At 36.8% G+C, this 18600-nt stretch overlaps 1 long non-coding RNA gene across 3 annotated transcripts; it reads right to left on the bottom strand.

The window, feature by feature from the left end:
* Window positions 1–3009: 3009 nt before the first annotated feature.
* LOC115450389 lies at window positions 3010–18116 on the bottom strand. 3 transcript variants are annotated; one of them, XR_005112767.1, is made up of 7 exons: window positions 17869–18116; window positions 17346–17451; window positions 16564–16731; window positions 14258–14577; window positions 13923–14155; window positions 4698–4906; window positions 3010–3204 (listed from the first exon to the last, which is right to left on the bottom strand). It is a non-coding gene; the product is annotated as an uncharacterized LOC115450389 (long non-coding RNA). The 3 variants fall into 3 exon arrangements; XR_005112765.1 differs by having other exon boundaries at window positions 18026–18116; XR_005112766.1 differs by having other exon boundaries at window positions 14258–14452; window positions 18026–18116.
* Between the last annotated feature and the right edge of the window lie 484 nt (window positions 18117–18600).

Raw genomic sequence — 18600 nt, 5'->3', positions numbered from 1 at the left:
TTTAAAACGAAGAATAAATGAATCTTTTAGGCCATAGTTTATTTAAATATATTTTGAAACTGTTCATGTTGCAATAAGGTCTATTTATTTTGAGTCCAATATCTACTCCAAGCTATCAGTTTAAAAAGGCTTAGTAAAATAAGAAGTGTATTTAGCCGCCACTGCAATCGCGACGAAAATGTCGGGATTTCAACATTAGTCATAATGGTTGATTTAATGTAATCAAATAGATTAAACTAGCATATTATTTAATGTTCCAGAGACTAAACGTCTTTTCCTTACATACATTTAACAGTTTTAAACATAGACATAATAAATTACAATATAAGTACGAAAAAATATCGATACCTCGTATTGCAGTCTATCGATACGTGTACAGCACTACCGACTAAAGACTTTAATAACGTGAGAAAACATGTTCAGTAGAACAGTAACCGGGCGATATATCGCAAAGTAAACCTTTATTGGACATTGACTCGTAAAAAGAATTAGCTTGTAAGGTAAGGCGTAGTAACTACATATTTTAGCGTAATTGAATAAATTACTTGGCAAAGGTTTATTGAGATTCAGACGTTCGTTTGATTAGGGTAGAGATGGAGTACTGCTGCTTTGGGATTCAGGGTCTCGAGGTTTTATACTGGATGATTAGTAATTAATGGCAAGCACCTGAATAAGGCTGATTAGTTCCTCTATATTTTAAAGGATTGTTCTTTTCGTCTATAAATTTAGCTATGTCAGTTAATTTGTCGCAGCGTGTCCTTCAGAAATGGTACAATTTTCATCGATAAAGTCTATATTTATTTAAACTTTAAATACAGGTGGTTTTAATGCCTGAGATTTTTTATAACAGGCAACCTTTGGATAATGCAGAGATGAGATAATGTAAGTGTAGGTATATAAAAAAATAATAAGAATACACATATATTATTTAAGATACATATATCTACATAAATACACATATATACTAATTCCATAAAATATATAATATAAAAATATAATCATTTCCAGAGACTTACGACCATTCACAAACATCTATGCAAAAAAATACTGCTTAAAACCCAAATCAAGAAACCCACTTAAGCATTTATAATAACATTCTGAAATTCTTAATTCTCAATTATAATCAAAGTAATATGAGATAATCAAGTATGATAACACCAGTGCTCTAATGTGGTCCCTTATTAGTTCAAATGTTCCAGAACTCTCAAAGTAATTAAATGGGGCAAAAATGGACTGTCAAGTAATAACCTCTCACGTTTATTGCTGTTTCCAACGTTCTCATATTAGATAAGATTTATAAATGAATTTAATGTTGTATTTGTGTTTAATCGTGTCGAGGCCGAGGGATAATTGTCTCGTCAGTAGACATTCTATTGAACCCCCCTCAATTTACCATCATTTGCAGTGGTAAGTGGTGGTGGTGGTGGTGGTATAAAAAATAATAATTATTATTAAATATGTCGCCGCAGCACTGGTGAATTTCCGGAGCGATAGTGGCGCCATCTATTATTACATCGAGGAAGTATTAGAAAAGGAGGGAGGTCGACTGTTGCCAATATAAGGACCGGCCGAACGACGAGAGCTCAGTCTTGTACCAGCCTTGTAACAGTGTAGTAGTCTTGTTTCACGCTCGAACCGAGCACATTGTGTATTCCGCTGGTGTTGCTATGCAGTAAATTGTTATTGAAGTAAAGAAGTGTTTCAATAATTGAATAACTGTCTGGAAAATAAATATAGACCGGTGAAACTTTACCGGTCATGTAAAAAAATAACCAAGTAAACAGTTTCACTCCGACAAATATTTTATTAACTTGCTACGAACATTTGCTAGTGCAAACGTTCAAGCTTTGTTTGAGAGAAATCGCTTTGTGCGATAAGGTCGTTTATATTATAACTTGCACAGATGCACAGACGTAATTTGTTGAGTAAATTAAATATTGATGTCAAAGATGTAGTGATAGATAAAACAGCAAGATCGTCGTTGTTTAAAAATAATGAATTTGTATTTTTATAAATAATTCGAAAGACAAAGAGTGATTAATCGACACGAAATAAATTTGAACAAAAAACAAAGTCAAAATACCTCATAAATAAATGAACAACGTTAAGTAATGCATGTAGAACTAAAGCGAATTGCCGAATGTATTCAGAAAATACCCGGCTAATGCGATTTCAAAAACCGCGTTTTAACGAAACCTTCAAACAAAGCCACAACGTAAGTGCCTCATAAATCCCTTACATGTGTACTAACGACACGAACATACTAAAAATATGCGGCTAGGTGTGCCGCGGAAACGAGTGAACTAGCCGGATACACCCGCATGAATAACGGGTTCATGCTTGGGAGAAATATAAAACTCAAACTATAGGGTGCTGCGAAATATGAGGTTTATACATTATCTCTACCTTTGGGAAAATGGTTTGACGGCGCTGAAAAGAAATTGCGAAATATGGAAGTGTTTTTAGGGTTTAGATTTTTATTTGTATTGGTGTGGTAACGTCGTTGTAGAATTGAAGGTGTTTGAAGGAATATCTGCTTAAAACATTTTTCGATACAAGCCAAAACGGTAGACTTTTTGACACCATGTAGTGGTTGTAAAAACCCCGCAATTGAGTTGAGTTTATGTGGACCGTGTAAAATTAGGCGGTTTTGTGCACTATCAGTGTTTACAGACAAGGAATAGGTACAAGATAAGGGAGTTACTGAGGTATGGTGACAAGCTTGATCTCGAAGCTTCAACGGAATCCCAGTCCTTCCAGTCGCCAGGGCGATGGTTATGCGATGGCAGGCGGACGGCAAATGTGTCAAATAGAGTTACATAATCAACCAAGGACAATAATGTTATTTATGTCCTAGGTATGTTCTTAAATTAGGTGCAAGCCCGTTCCAGATCTAGTCTAACTTGATATTCCAAACTGCGTAAATGAGGGTAGGGAAAAAAGTGTTGTTTACAGGTTCAAAAGGTGTTGGTTACAGTTTCAAGGATCATCATTAGCCGCAGGATTTCATTTGCTAAACATGGGCCACCCACATAGATTTCTAGATCGACCTTTTGGATGCAGCCCGCATCCAGCGGATCCACGTCCTGGAGAATTTTATGACGTCATCTGTCCATCTCGCAGGTAGACGTCCGACGCTGCGCTTGCCAGTTCGTAACCTCCACTCCAGAATCTTCTTGCCCCATCTGCCATCAATTCTGTGAGCTATATCAAAATTATTAAATGAATCCCATTGGATTAGCAAATAAGTGGCAGTGGACAGGGCACATAGCTGGCAGAACATCCAACCGACAGACTATAATGCCAATATAACAATACTAACCGCCATCAGATACAACAATAAGATTAATTAAATAATACAGTATTCTTTGTTTAAAATTCTAAGCGACGTTGCTGGTATATATCGGTATGCGAGTAACTAACTCGTCTTGTCATTTTTTAAAAAAGAACCCTATTACAGCTGACACTTAGCTAATGCGCCACAGGGATTATAAACTAAAATTGTTTGAATAAAAAGTAAATAAATTATAAAAACAACAGTAATACATTTAAATGAACTAATTTATCATAAGATTTAGTAAAAGATATCCAGACATAACCGATTACGGTGCGCCATTACATTAAAATATTTAATAAAATGTGCAAGTGATGTTATTTTACATAAATAAATGAGCTTTTGGTTTTATAAATTGTGTTTTAATGTAAAAGTTATTCATTTTGTTTATGATACGTGTTCTTTATGTTAGGTTATGTTATTTAGAATTTTTTTAATCCTTAGTTACGCCTTGTATGACAAAAAATAGGAAAGAAAGTTTAATTTTTATATAGACAAATTTTAAAAAGTTTGTGATACGCCTCTTTTCAAAGGATGATATTTCTTTATATAAAACATTTAATATCTATATATAATATTATAAATCAAAGTACCCTTGTCTTTATGTTATTGATTTTCTCAAAATCTACTGAACGGATTTTTATGAAATTTGGTATGGAGATAGTTTAAGACCCTGGGAAGTTTATAGGCTACTTTCTATCCCGGGAAAATATATAGCGTGACTTTTATCCCGGAAAACTCCTGCACGCGGGCCAAGTCGCGAGCAAAAGCTAGCAATAAAATAAATATACGTAAGAATAATTTCTTGATTATTACTTTCTAATTTGATATTATACAATTACTTTAATATTCTTGAACTAAGATAATACAAAAACATCCTCGCTATTCGCCGCACCCTGTACAACCCCATCAGGAATTCACGGGCTCACACGACCGGATCCCGACGCGTCATCCCCCCCATGTATTTACTAGTGCTAAGTGCTGACCGTCTCGTAAATTACATCCCGCGACAACAGATAAACTGGCTTTTACTTTTCATGTGTAGGGGACGTCAATTGTGATGTACTGATAAAAATAATAATAATAACAGCCATGTTATATATTGTCCCACTGGCTGGGCACGGGCCTCCTCTACTACTGAGAGGGATTAGGCCTTAGTCTACTAGCCTAGAGAGGAACTATACTAGAGAATAGACTAAAGAGGGTTGGCAGAATTCTTATACCTTACATCTATATACTCATAAGATAAATGCTGTTTCACATCTATAATTAGTATAGTGGACTCGTCCATAACATTGTAATATTAATTGCGTATGTTTTGTCTATTAACTGTTGGTATACCAATAATAAAATAAAAAAATACCTTCGAAATTATTTTAAGAAAATCCACTGCTTTATTGACATTGTATAGAGTGTGGTGCAGATGTGATCAGTTCCCGCTTCCCGGTCTTTTGCCAACCATTTTCTCATTAATTATTAGTTTCTCTTTATCACTGAGTTTGCACATGGCCAACCAACTCAAAAATTCTCCGCAGAAAATTCTGGAGAGCAGCAGTTTACCAAGCTTGATTCCTTGTAGGATAGAAAAAATGTATAAGATGAAAAAAAAAATTTTTTTGCTCAAACCGTAAATTAATCCAAAAACCCATTAATTACATTTCAGTAATACCTACTACAATCACGGAATTGGTTTTAACTAAAATAATAGTCAACGCAATGAAACCGCAAATAACTATGATGCAAACGAATCCCAAAACTAAGGGCATGTATGCACAAGCGTTAACCCTTTAATGGACCGGGATACTATAACGGGACGGTCCCGGGGGCCCGTGTGGTCAACCACTATTTTTGCCCAGGGTTTATTAGAGCCTGTTCTAATAGAGTCAATTTATCCCGGCGCAGTAAAGTACAGTCTTGTTACGTAGATTTTTTGCTGGCATTATAACGGTCATGCCATTTTGTCACAGCTAATGGCCGCCATGTTGTGAATGCGAGATGAAAATATGTTTATTTTATTTAAAGCATTTTTGAGAATAAAGGAATGCTCGTTTATTTTATTTGTATTCTTTGCATGAAACAAAAAATATGATTTTTGTGTGCCTCTATTTAATCTTTTATTCTTCCCGCAGTATGTAAATATAGAATATTATTTACTTATAAAAATATTTTAAAAATCATACTGTAAAAGAAAATAAAATAAATAAGAATTAAAGTGATGATTTTTTTTACAAAAAACTCTGACAATACTGTCTATAAAACAACTTCCTACATTACACATGGCATCACTCAAAACACTGTACATGCGCAATACTTAAACTTTTCCTTATGAATGTTACAGAAGCTATCAGCAGGAGTAGGTCCCCTCAAGGCTCCATTCCGTGAGTGTTTCCCGAACATTCCCCGGCTCGAAATAATTAAACTCGTCACGCTGCATTGTTCTGTACACGGCGCCGTGTTTGTGACATGCGAACGCGTGTTAACGGTTGGATGCGTGCGAGCGGATCGCGGTGCGATTATTTGTCGCGTGATAGAAAACGGATACGATTTTAAATTAATATGTATGTGACTTTTTGCCGTGGCACGTATTTGAGGAGGCCTGTGTCCAGCAGTGGACTAAAATATAGGCTGATGATAATGATGGTTGTGAATTTGGACTGTAGCAACGGTCAGAGCATTTTGTCAAACCACTTGCTCAGGCTAAGTGTTACTTATAACGGTGAAGAAGATTAAGGATCTGATGGCAAAAAATTATGGATAATCAATTATTATAATAGTAAGTCAGCTGAATAACCATCACTGGGATTGTCTGATTAACAGTACTGACAAAACCTGACGTTGGTTTCCATTGATCTTTGTAATATTTCAATAATTGTGCGAAATTGATAACCTTTTTATTAGTGTTATTTTAAAAACAAAACCAATTTATACACGGCAATATTGGTAACACAAAAACTCCTTATCCTCAGTACCCCTTTTTAACTACAACAATTAAAAAATCGCGTAAAAATTGCGTAAAAAAATCGCACATACACTCACAGCCTAACGAGGTTATCTTACAGAACGCTTATCCTGCATGACAGTACAACGTGTCTAGAACAGTCTAGTCTCAGAGCAAACATTAATCTAACTCTATGTTATCCTTATTAACGGAGAAATCTAGGATTAGGCAGTGTCAGGTTATCAGTTACGCGTGTTAACACAATGCGACGGGACCTCGCAGATAATTTGGGAATTCATTTTGAGAATCGTTTTGGAATAATGCATTGAACCAAAAGGCTTTAATATGGGAGCTAAAATCCAACTGAGGAGGATGTGTAAGTTTGGAATAATGCATTGCCTCAAAAGGCATTGGTGGAAGTCAAAGGTCTAACTGAGTGTATAAGACTGGGGCAAGTGGAAGCGTAAGACTGGAAAGGCAGACCCCGGTATTAGACCAGGATAGCAGTGGCGAAGGATGAAGTTTCCCGAAAGATAACCCGACACAACATATAGGTCCTGCATGAATGCGGGCTGGAAATTGTTCTAATAATTAGATTTTACAAAAATTACGAAAAGGAAGCTTGCAGGGATCGGGTTATATTGAGCTTTCGCCACTAAAGTATAGTGCTGCGCAGATGACCAAATTTATTACATCTCTTTTAATCTGATCTGATGTCCATAGCCTGTAGAACATCACGCCAACGCTTTTGGTCCATCCAAGAGTTCGTACCGCTGGTACGGTCTGGCACAAGCATTTATCAACGGCATACTCCTATATAGATGCTGCGATGGCCTAGTTGGTTGTGGAACGGACCGCCGAGACGAATGTCCGCAGGTTGAAATCCCAAGGGCACACATCTGACTTTTCTAAAAAAATATGTGTGTAGTCTTTGTGAATTGTCGCATGCTTTAACGGTGAAGGAAAACATCGTGAGGAAACCTGCATACCTAAGAAATTCTCTATTAAGGATTTTCGAGGGTGTGTGAAGTCTACCAACCCGCACTAGGCCAGCGTGGTAGACTAAGGCCTATTCCCACTCAGTAGTAGAGGAGGCCCGTACCCAACAGTAGGACAGTATATAATATAGGGCTGATATTATTCATAACACTTCTATGAGTGTCCTAAGTAATCATACCATTACCATCAGCCACATGAGGTCCCCAGCTGAAAGAGCCCCCCTCCCCGGTCCCTTTCCCCCTCAAGATTTCTAAACGGACTTATCAAAAGAGCCCTGCATCCAGCGTATTCCAGCGGCCTTCAATAAGTATTGGTAACCCCAATGATAAAATGTACCATGCTCGTCTAAAAAAAAGGGTTTGATTTTGAACAGCCGATTTCAACCTAAAACCTTCATACTAAGGAAACAATATATTGCAACTAACATACAATAAAACCTACCTCTCACAATCACTATTTACAAAGACACATAAAACACAAACATCAAAGAACCCAAGTCCAAGTAATTTTATATTATAAAGTACGTCTTAAAACACCTGATCCGCTCAGTATTCTGTACGCGGTTGGATTATAAAAATTCAGAAATCCCCGACTCACGTGGGTCATAAAGTTATGTTTTACGGTGGGATTGAGGATATGTGGAGTCGAAGGGTACTGTTAATAGTTGGGATTCGCGTAGTATATCAGTTTTAGTAGGGTTTAGCAACGTGTAGGTTACGTGGGATTAGTGTATCAATTATGACAATGTGAATATTAATTAAAGCCAGCGATCGACATTGCAAGGGATCTTAAAGGAAAACGAAGATATTAAAATAAAAATATTTGACGGATTTTGTCGCGGTGTTTATATTATAATTTTTTCTCGACGTTTCGAATACTTTGCAGCCTTCGTCGTGAGTCCGCTCCGTGACCAAAAAATAAAGAAATAACCGTAAAATAATTTTATTTTAATGTCTAACATTCGCGTAAACATAAAGTCAGGGACGAGGTTCCTAACCATATCTGTAACATATACGCTACAACGACCATATAATTTGTTATGCAATATTAAACTTCAAATTATGGGTCGATATTATCACCGAGTGAACAATCTGTCCATTTCGGTCAGCTTCCAAAAATACACTTTTCTCAACAACTAAAATGAGATCTTAACACCTTAAAATAGAGTATACATCTCAAATTCTAAAAACGATTCTTCTAACCCTACCAAAGTATAAAATGTTAACATACAACATACGGCCCAAGAGACCCATGAAGTTACGTACAATTTTACTGACACTCCTCCATCGATTACCGTGTCTTTTGCATTGAATTCAAACCTTAAACTGTTAAATATTAAGTGCATTTTCCATTGCGAGTTCATGCGGAATTTTTCTCTTGACGTCTAGATTTTCTTGGCCTCTTGCCGTGAATTAGGTAAAGAGTCTAACAGTTTGCATAAGCCTTGCAAATATTTAAAATTATTCGAATGTAACGGCTTAAGAAATAAACGCTCTTAATATGTGTATAAGATATCAATGTTTTTTTATAATCTTAGCCAGTCGTCATTAAGAAAAAGATTGATCCGTAAAAAACGTTATCATCATCATCCGTAAAAGTCACCAATATAGCCCATCGGATTAGCAAGCTGCAGTGGCAGTGGGCAGGGCACATAGCTCGCAGAACTGATGGCTGATGGAGTAAGAAGGTTCTGGAGTACAGGCCACGAACTGGCAAGCGCGGCGTCGGACATCCACCCACGAGGCGGACAGATGACCTCATAAAAGTCGCAGGAGTTCGCTGGATGCGGGCCGTTTCCAATAGGTCGATCTGGAAATATTTGAGGGAAAGCCTCCCTGTTGTTCACAGTAGACATTCTGCGGCTGATGATGAATCATCATTGTGAATACAAACATATCTTACTATATTGAAATGCATAAATTTGTTAAGATAGTTTGTTATTTAACCGCTGAACAGATGTGAATAAAATTTGATACGCAGAAAGATCATATTGGGAGTAAATATTATAGGCTATTTATATCCCAAAAAAGAACACGGTGGACCTTCTATTCCGAGAAATATTTGACCCTTAAGCCGTTAGTAATACCTAGTAATTTAATAACTGTCTGCCAATTTTCAGAATTTCTAGTTTCCCTCAGACATCCCTAGAGAATAAACGCACCAAACTAAATAACACAGTAACTAAAATTAACCCGGTTCGTGCCAATTTTTAATCAAATAAAAGTTTCAAGTATTGCCCAGAGATATCATACGTACAGTAAACAAAACTAACAATAACCGCACAAGTTACGTCCCCACACTGCAAGTTTGTAGCCACCGTTCCACAACTTTGTCCCATGTCCTGCATTTTGGACTTTACAACCGGCAATACTGCCCAAACAACCCAATTCAGACTTTACTCCAAACACTTCTGAGTGAAACGGAACGCGCCAACAAATTTTGTCGTGTCGACGTAAACTTATTTCGCGATATAGGTGCGCGATTTTGGTCGCTATTCCGTTGTGATAAAGCATAAGAAATGGGGATACAATGTAGTTTTCACATCCGCGCAATGCCGTACAGTTTAAATGGTACAAATTGCCATTCAAAACGTCATCACGTTTTGTGGCGTGTGTAATGCCTCGCTAGTGTTTTATGGCGATAAGTGTTCGTGCTGCGTCAATTGGAACGTTAGAAATAAAATAATGCTGTTATACCTATGGCGAAGGGTGACATCTTCCGAAAAGGAATCTTACAACATATAGGTATAACGAATAAATGCGGTTTGCAAATCGGTCCAATGATAATTAAATTTTATATTCATAAAATACTAGTTGGCCCGAGAGACGTTGTCCCATCTTAACTATGAATTTGCAGTGCGCATTCTGTCAATCGCTGCAATCAACTTTTCTTAAATTTTCTAAAGTTCCGCTCAACTTCCGTAATTTTTTCTTTTATAAGAACCTTCTTCTGACAATAAGAAACACAACAAAAAAAAAAATTGTGAAATCGATCCAGCCGTTCACGCGTGATGGCGTGACCAAGGGAAATAGGGATATATATATATATATATATATATAGATATGAGATTTTACATAAGATACGAAAGTGAATTCGGCAGGAATCGTGTATTGGACCGCGCATTCAACACCGGGCGGACCTGCGAATAAGATACTGGAATCCCCCGGCTTAGGGACTGCAAGACCCTGGAAGAAAGTTGAAAGTGGATAGCTGGAAAAGAAGTGTGAGGGAAGGACAAGGCGACTCTAAGTATGGGAGGAGGGAAGAGGGTCAGGAAATCTTCGCGAACCCTTATAGGCCTCAATGTGAATTGACAACCATGCTATATACACACTTAACTGTGTGCCTAAAGCAGCGGCGAATGTCGCCCCATGCATGGGCATGAATTGCAGCGCACAAGAATTGCCTCGGGGGAGAACTTAAGATGTTAAGCCTCATAATGTTCAATTAAATTCCTTCAAAACGGAACACAACAGAGCCTGCACACTAGAGACTGCAGACAACTGAGAATACACCCAATATGTATACTTAGTTTGAAATCCCATTGTCTTAAAATGAAATAAGCAAAAGCCACTTAAACAATAAACTAGTGGCTAGTTACAGGGACATGAAAAGTTTTACTCATTCGATAGTAGTTGATTGCGAGACTCTTGGGAATGCCCAAACTAAGTCGAACATGTTTCAGAGGTACCAGTAAATACATTTTGTTTATAACTAAATCATAAAAGATAGATAAGTACCCTCAGAGGGTATTTGGGTTGTTAACATTATAATAGAGGGTTTTTCTATTACCCTAAATTCAGTGACATTGTGACGTCATATTGCTATGCTGAAGGCGTAAATATATAGAATTACATCATCAAAATATATAATTTCAAATTGTTTTAGTAGCGAAAATCCAGATCAAATTTAATTTTTCATACCGATAATCTAGAACCAAAAATTAGATTGTAGAATGTACTACAACGTTGGTTAGGTATTTTATATAAATCAACCCCCCAAACTCAAAGTGCAAACTTAGATACAATGTGATTATTGTATACAACTATTCAAAGTTTTATACGGTGTTTCGAAAAAGAATAAAACGTAAGTATTCCTAAATCACTATTTAATTCGTATCACACTAACGGACAAGCCTTGTGCAATGAAAAAAAAAACAACAAATTATGAACCACACTTTTTAAGTCGGTTATTAACCAAGCGTACTGCCTCACTCCGGAGGAAGCCACATATGCACTTATGCGGATATAATTCTACCCTTACTCCTTAAAATAAAAATCATTAAATAAAAAGGTACATAACAACAATTTCCAGTTTCTCAAATAAGATGGAGAGTGTTTTAAGTAACCGGACTTTACATTGTATTCATTTCAACTCTATATCAAAAGAAGCCGTTCAGAGCCAGGATAAAAATGTCTAATAAACGCGAAAAAATTTATATTTTCTTACACGCGATCTCGTAAATAAAGCCATAAAATTTACTTACGAAGTGTAATATTCATAAAATTCGTTGCACTTGTGTATCGTAAAGTCGACTTTTATGTAATTTTTAAGTATCGGAACTTAGTTGTGTTTATGAGTCGACGATCAAAACAGTTTTATAGGCTGAATGCTTGCGTGCGTTCGAGATTGTCTTTTTTATTTTGATTACAGAGAATCATGTGTTGAGATGCTGTGACTGTAATTTTACTATTACTACTCCGTTGGCTCAGTCCAAAGTCTTGGTCACCGAAACGAGAGTCCTCTAGCTGTCTCTGTCCCACGCCAACTCTCGCCAACTGGCTTGAAGTTGGTGCAGGTCATGTTCCACCATATCGCTCCAGAGGTATCTGGGCCGTCCCACCAGCCGGCGATCGGTTGATCGACTCAGTAATTTTAGGTTAAAAATAAATACATAAATATTAACGATCCCACATATAGCCTTGATAGAGACACAAAAAATTGAGTCTTCAGAAAAATGCGGATGAGCAATTAGGACGGTTAGCTTCATAACAATGGAAGCCATAACTGCTTCTACTAAGGAGATTAATTATTTAACAGTTGCTTCAACCAAATTGATTATTTTAGTTGGAGCAACTATCAGTTTAGTATGCACGAAATATTCTCATTCTCACTGTGACTATATCCTCTATCCACAGCAACAAGTTAAAATAGTAACAAAGCTCCAGGTGCAATGCCACTTAACACTTTAGTGTAAAAACAAACAGGCAACCCTTTCACGATCGCGTGACCAACCCGCGATTTGTGAAAGCGGTACAAACGACCCGAAACAAACACTAAACGGCACTCGGTAGTTAGTGTAATTCCATTAAACACGCAAGCGTCGCGTTGTTGCACGCAGTTTGCTCTCTTTGTTACTTGTATCAGAGCAACAACAGTAAGCAAATGGGTTAGTGGGTCATTTTCATAGGATTGTAGCGGCGTAAATGTTGACGCCGCTGTAGAGGAACACATGGTTGCGTTCCTCTATGGAAGGGGAAGATTTCCAGTCAGGCAGATGTTGCGCCTGACCGGCCGCGGCCCCTCCGACAGTTCCTATTCGGAGGTGGTATATATGCTGCACGTCGCGCAAATTGTGCAAGCGTGATTCAGGATCGATGTCGTCATCTATTGTGATATCACTGCAGTTGTGTCACTGCATCGATCCTCTTGCAGTTCCGGCGATGTTGACAAGATGGCGGTATATGCACTAACTGTACCGCCACAGGATAAAGGCGCAAATGGGTCAATTTTTTGTAGTCAAATTGACCCCTCTGCACCTCAAGGTAAGTGGAGTAAGGTCCAGAGTATACTGGCGAGAGATGATTATACTCCAGGCGACACAGTTACGGCGGCCTCTAAAACCGGATATGCCAAGGCTGATCCCGGAACATGATACTCATGGGCCACTACGGCGGGTTTTTTACCTTGTGTGCAGTGGTCCCTATCCGAACGGATACAAATATTCTACCAGAAATGTTCAGCGTCCATGAACAAACACAATTTTAAAAGGTTATTGTTTTTGAAGGAATATGAACGTTATTTTCCTACAAATATCACATATTATGAACGCATTCAGAGTTTTGCATTATCTGTGGTTGCCTATGCTCACTTGTATTATTTCTTTTTTAAATTAAATCGTTCGCACATACTCATATATATTCTTTTAACTCTCGTAGATTCCTAGTAAAAAGTAACTGCATATAACATTTCATGACTCAATATTTTATCAGTTTTTAATCACTACTACAGTTCTTTTCTAATACTTTACGAACAATCCGTTTTAACAAATACGTAGATTATTTTCTGTTTCTTTTGTAATACTTAACAAACAATACGTTTTAAATACATAGATTATTTTCAAATGGTAGGTAGAGAATTTTCAATTTTATTGTTTTATCAGTTACGGTAGAATGCACGTGCTGTTCCTTACGTCTGGCGAGTGTACAACCCGAGCGGACGTCTGTGCAGCGACTAAAAAGTATTCGATTTTTTCATACAAAGACAAATTCGAACGGAAAGGAATAAAAGATAGCGCGACGTACCGGGTAATCATTTAAGGGTTAGACTAGAGCTAATTTGTGTTAGTAATATAATAATAGAGCCCTTTATTCCAAAGAAGATTTTACAATAATTTAAACAATAAAATAAAGAAACAAAACTACATGATACCTCTTAATTTGGCGTGCTTATTGGCAGAGGCCTCCTCCAATGATTTCCAAAGTTGTCTATCTTGGGCAACCCTTCTCCATTTTGGCTCAGCTGTTAGTTTAAGCTCGTTATCCCACCTTGTGTGTTGTCTTCCTAGATTACTCTTTTCTCTTGGATATCATTCGGTGACTTTTTTACTCCATTTTCCCAGCCCGTATGTGTAATAATTAGAAATAAAATTAAAACATCTTATTCTGGAAACATACAAATGAAATTCATACATAATTTTCTGTATTTCATTCGATGTAATTGTCAGATTTATACAAAATATTTGAAAAAAAGGTATTTTTAATTACATTTATTTTGCCTTCGAGAATATGGTTGCCGATATCCATAAACGGTGAGATATGTATGGGGCTTTCCGTCGCCTATAAGGCTTGAGATCTCAGCACTCACACGGCCATCTCTCCTGTACGTCTGTGGTATCAATTCTTATCCAACCTCTATTGTGACTGCGACTCCATATCATTCACAATGCAACTTCCGACTTACTGAATATACAATTGTAGAATTTAGAAGTCGATTGAACGGTCTAGAACCGACTATGTCATCGGCTGTTAATTTTTAATATGCAGTCTAATTGAGCTCATGTTCGTATGTGCCCATTTCTATGATACTAAAAAAAAACGATGGCACGGTACTATTTTTCGATAATATTTTGTTTTCTTAAAAAAAAACAATAGTAAATGAATCTAGCGTCCACAGTGTTTCGAATAAAGACGTAAAAGACACAGCTTAGCTCAAAGGGATCCTAAAAATGTCTATCCTACTGGCTTACCTACGCGATTTTCGCCTGTATTTACTATCTGTTCATTGTCATTGTAGCAAACCTTCTCTCCTTTGTTTTTTCTTTTAAGGAGCTTGGTCAACTTTCCCGACCATGTTGCTCCGTACGTCCGCTTTCAACGGTATTCTTTCATTTTTCACGGTTACAAAACATATTTTTTAATAAAACCTTAGGCCTTTCCGACGCAGGAACCGACAAAAAACTATTTATAATGCTCACATTGAAAACGCTACGTTGGTTTACGCTGTGCTCCACGCTTTGCTACTTTTGTATTGTTAACAGTTAAATTTGCTGTGACTGTCGTTAGTTTTCAAAAAAGAACCAATAATATTATAAATAAACACCGACTCATTCCACCTTCGCCTTATCTTAATCCGTACAATATTCTCGGGGTACATTTGTACCTCCAATCAAAATAATAGCAGCACCTCTAAAGATCCGTCGAGTTGGCCGTTCCATTCGGTCCGCTCCCGATCCGTTCATCCGTTCAATCGGTCCCATTCGATAGATAATTTGAAACGCTGACTTCGTACTCTGTTTGTCTGTAGGATGTATGTCGGTGCATCGGTTGATTGAAATGAAACTTTCGTCATATGTTATTACAATCGTAGAATTGGATTGGATTTGGAATTGATATGGGTTTCATACATTCAAATATCAATGTAGTAAAGTCAAATACTTGGTGAATTATCGCTTGCTTTAACGGTGAAAGAAATCATAGTGAGGAAGCCTGCATATCTAAGAAGTTCTTTATATAATTTTGAGGGTTTATGAAGTCTATCAATCCGTACTAGGCCAGCGTGTTGGAGTAAGGCCTTTTGATAGTAGAAGAGACTCGTGCCCAACAGCGAGACAGTATACAATACAGGGCTGATATTATTATATTATATAAGTCGAATGTGTCTTCTGTTTATTTAGGTAAATGCAGGTATCTCGCAAAAATCAGTTCCTTATATAAGGATTAAAAACTGTAGGCAAACACTCGTCACGGGCTGGACGTATGTAGAGAAAGCACGATTGAAATAAAAATGAATGGTATCCTCTATCAAATACCGAAAATAACGCTTTTGACTCATTTATCTTTGTATGCTTTTGATATGTAAATAAATTAATAGTAAAAGAACTTTTTAAGACACGATTTTATTTAAATGCTCTAAATAAAAATAAACTTTTAATTGAATTAAAATTATGTATATTATAACATTTACTTACATCAAGATCAAGTTACTTACAAAATCATTGGATTATCTACAAGTATGGCCATGTCACTTATAAAACTGAAATTCATAAGTATTTCTATAAACTTTACTATATCCACCGATAATGCAGTCAACGTCAAAGATATAGTTATTACGAGGTTGCACTCAAATTGCACACGTTCGCAGACGAAACACATTTAACTTCAATTTGATACAAATAATAAAATAACAGTATGTAGTTTTACGGGATAAGTTATGAGAGTAATGAAACAGAACGCGAAACTGCTACTATGTACAATGGAATAGTAATGAAGTTTTAGTAGGTTATTTTAATAACTGAATTATGAGACAAGCAAGTCACATTGAAACCATACTGGCCCAGTTAAATATGTCGCGTTTCGGGATAAGTCTGTATATATCCGGTTTGAAACAGGCCGGCATAATTGTGGCGAGTGGCGAGAGATAATCATCTTTAGTCTGTCGAAACTATGTGGACTCCATTTCGTTTACCATTGGAAGCAGTCGGGTTATTTGACCGTGCACGTATAGAAAAAGTTGCTTATCTTATGTTGTATACCTTTAAACAGTAACAATAATTCCAAAAACTTTTACTCACGAAATACAAGATGATTCTGAAATGCGCTTATCATCGCGGGACAGTTAAGTTCTCCTGAAGTCCAAGAATTAGGTTACAGTGTACTTCACACCGAAATATAACAGTAATAGCACGATGATGCTTGCTGGCACAGTGTCTAATCGAAACACAAGCTTGGAGCATGCTGATCTGCAGAAACAGATATTACCCTCTTCCATAGAAAGTTCTAAGATCTTCATAAACGATTTAACCATACATTCAATAATATTTTACTTATATCGTTTTTAGTAAAGCCCTATTATATACCTCCGTTCAACTCACAATAGACCCAACGCTAAATACGTATTAATGATTCGGCTCATAACCTAATACCGATCCACATAATTTATTGGTAATAAAGCTAAAAACGAGGCATTATCTAAATCGGATAATACTGGACACAATTAATCATGTACACGTAATTAGTAGATAGGGTACCGCATTATGTTAATTACAAATAAAATTCGTTAAACAGCCTCGAGATAAATTTTGACATGTATAGTTATTTCTTTATTGCTTTGAATCACGAAACGAGCTTGTCTTTCGCCTGATGATAAGCGATACGATCGTCCATAATCAGTAGGAACACCATCCAACACCTTAAATTACAAAATATTGTTTGGTATTCCGCTGCGCTCGCCAAACTGAGATGTTAAGTCTTATTATGTTCAGTTACACTGGCTACAATATCCATCAAACCGGAATACAACAGTGACTACACCGTGTTACTTGGCAGCAGAAATAGCCATTGCGGTGGTACTTACCCAGGCCGACACCCACATAAGAGAGACCTACCACCAGTAAAAGAAGTTTCTAAAGAATATTGATATTCCTTTTTGTAGGAAGTTTTGCTCACGTCTCTGTCTGTTCCTGGAAGGAAGATACATGTAATATGCATGGATATGTAGTATTAGTAAAATAATTTTCGATATTAAAAATTCTTTTAGAAATAAAAGTAGCCAAAACAGAAGCTATCTATTATAGCTCGCGTGTCTGTTCCTTGGATGTAAGAAACCTGTAATATACATGGATATGTAGCTTCATATAAGTAAAATAATTTTCGATGATGAATATTCTTCTAGAAATAAACACGGCCTAACCAAAAGCTATCTATTATGAAAGCAATAACATAGATGTTGCAATGGTGGAAAATTGTTTTGTAGGCAAGGCAAAAGCAGATGCTTGCCTTAAGCATGAGAATTCATAGAGAGATTAATGTAAAGTGGCGTGAAAGTGGTATGTTACTAAATGCTGAGTGTTTTGTATACTAGAGAACATACTCTATACCTACTATACCTACTGTATATAATAACAGGGCTAATATTATATATAGTAGGTATAGAGTGTATACCTACTATATATAATATTAGCCTTGTTATATACTGTGGCTACTGCTGTGCAATATAACCATTATTTGTAAACCAATTAACAACATTCAAATAACCATTAAATTTAACCATCTTCATTCACAAACATAGTAAACAACTTTAAACTTAAAATTTGAACGTCGTTTCTTCCAATAATAAAACAGGTAATTTAAAATCTTATTACACGCGAAAACATAAAACGAAATTGAAATAAACTTAACGATGCAGTAAGGATCATGGCAATAATGTTCTATAAACAACATAGTAATGGGGCCGCGCGGTCAATGTGACCCCGGAGTGTGGATAGGGTTAACAAATTATAATACTTATACGACTGCTCGTGTTACTTAAAAATGTACAGTCTTACTTATAAAAAAGCGGCGATAGCCTAGTTGGTTGTGGAACGGGCTGCCAAGACGAATGTCGGTAGATTCAAATCCCAAGGGCACACACCTCTAACTTTTCTAAAAAAATATGTATGTATCCTTTGTGAATTATCGCTTGCTTTAACGGTGAAGGAAAACATCGTGAGGAAACCTGCATACTTCAGAAGTTCCCTGTAATAATTTCGAAGGTATGTGAAATCCACCAACCCGCACTAGGCCAGCGTGGTAGACTAAGGCCTAATCCCTCTCAATAGTAACGGAGGCCC

This window comes from Manduca sexta, chromosome 21 (genome assembly GCF_014839805.1).
Source record: "Manduca sexta isolate Smith_Timp_Sample1 chromosome 21, JHU_Msex_v1.0, whole genome shotgun sequence".
NCBI classification, from domain to species: Eukaryota; Metazoa; Arthropoda; class Insecta; order Lepidoptera; family Sphingidae; genus Manduca; species Manduca sexta.
Note: the sequence above shows the minus strand (reverse complement) of the source record. Positions and strands in the feature narration are given on the sequence as shown.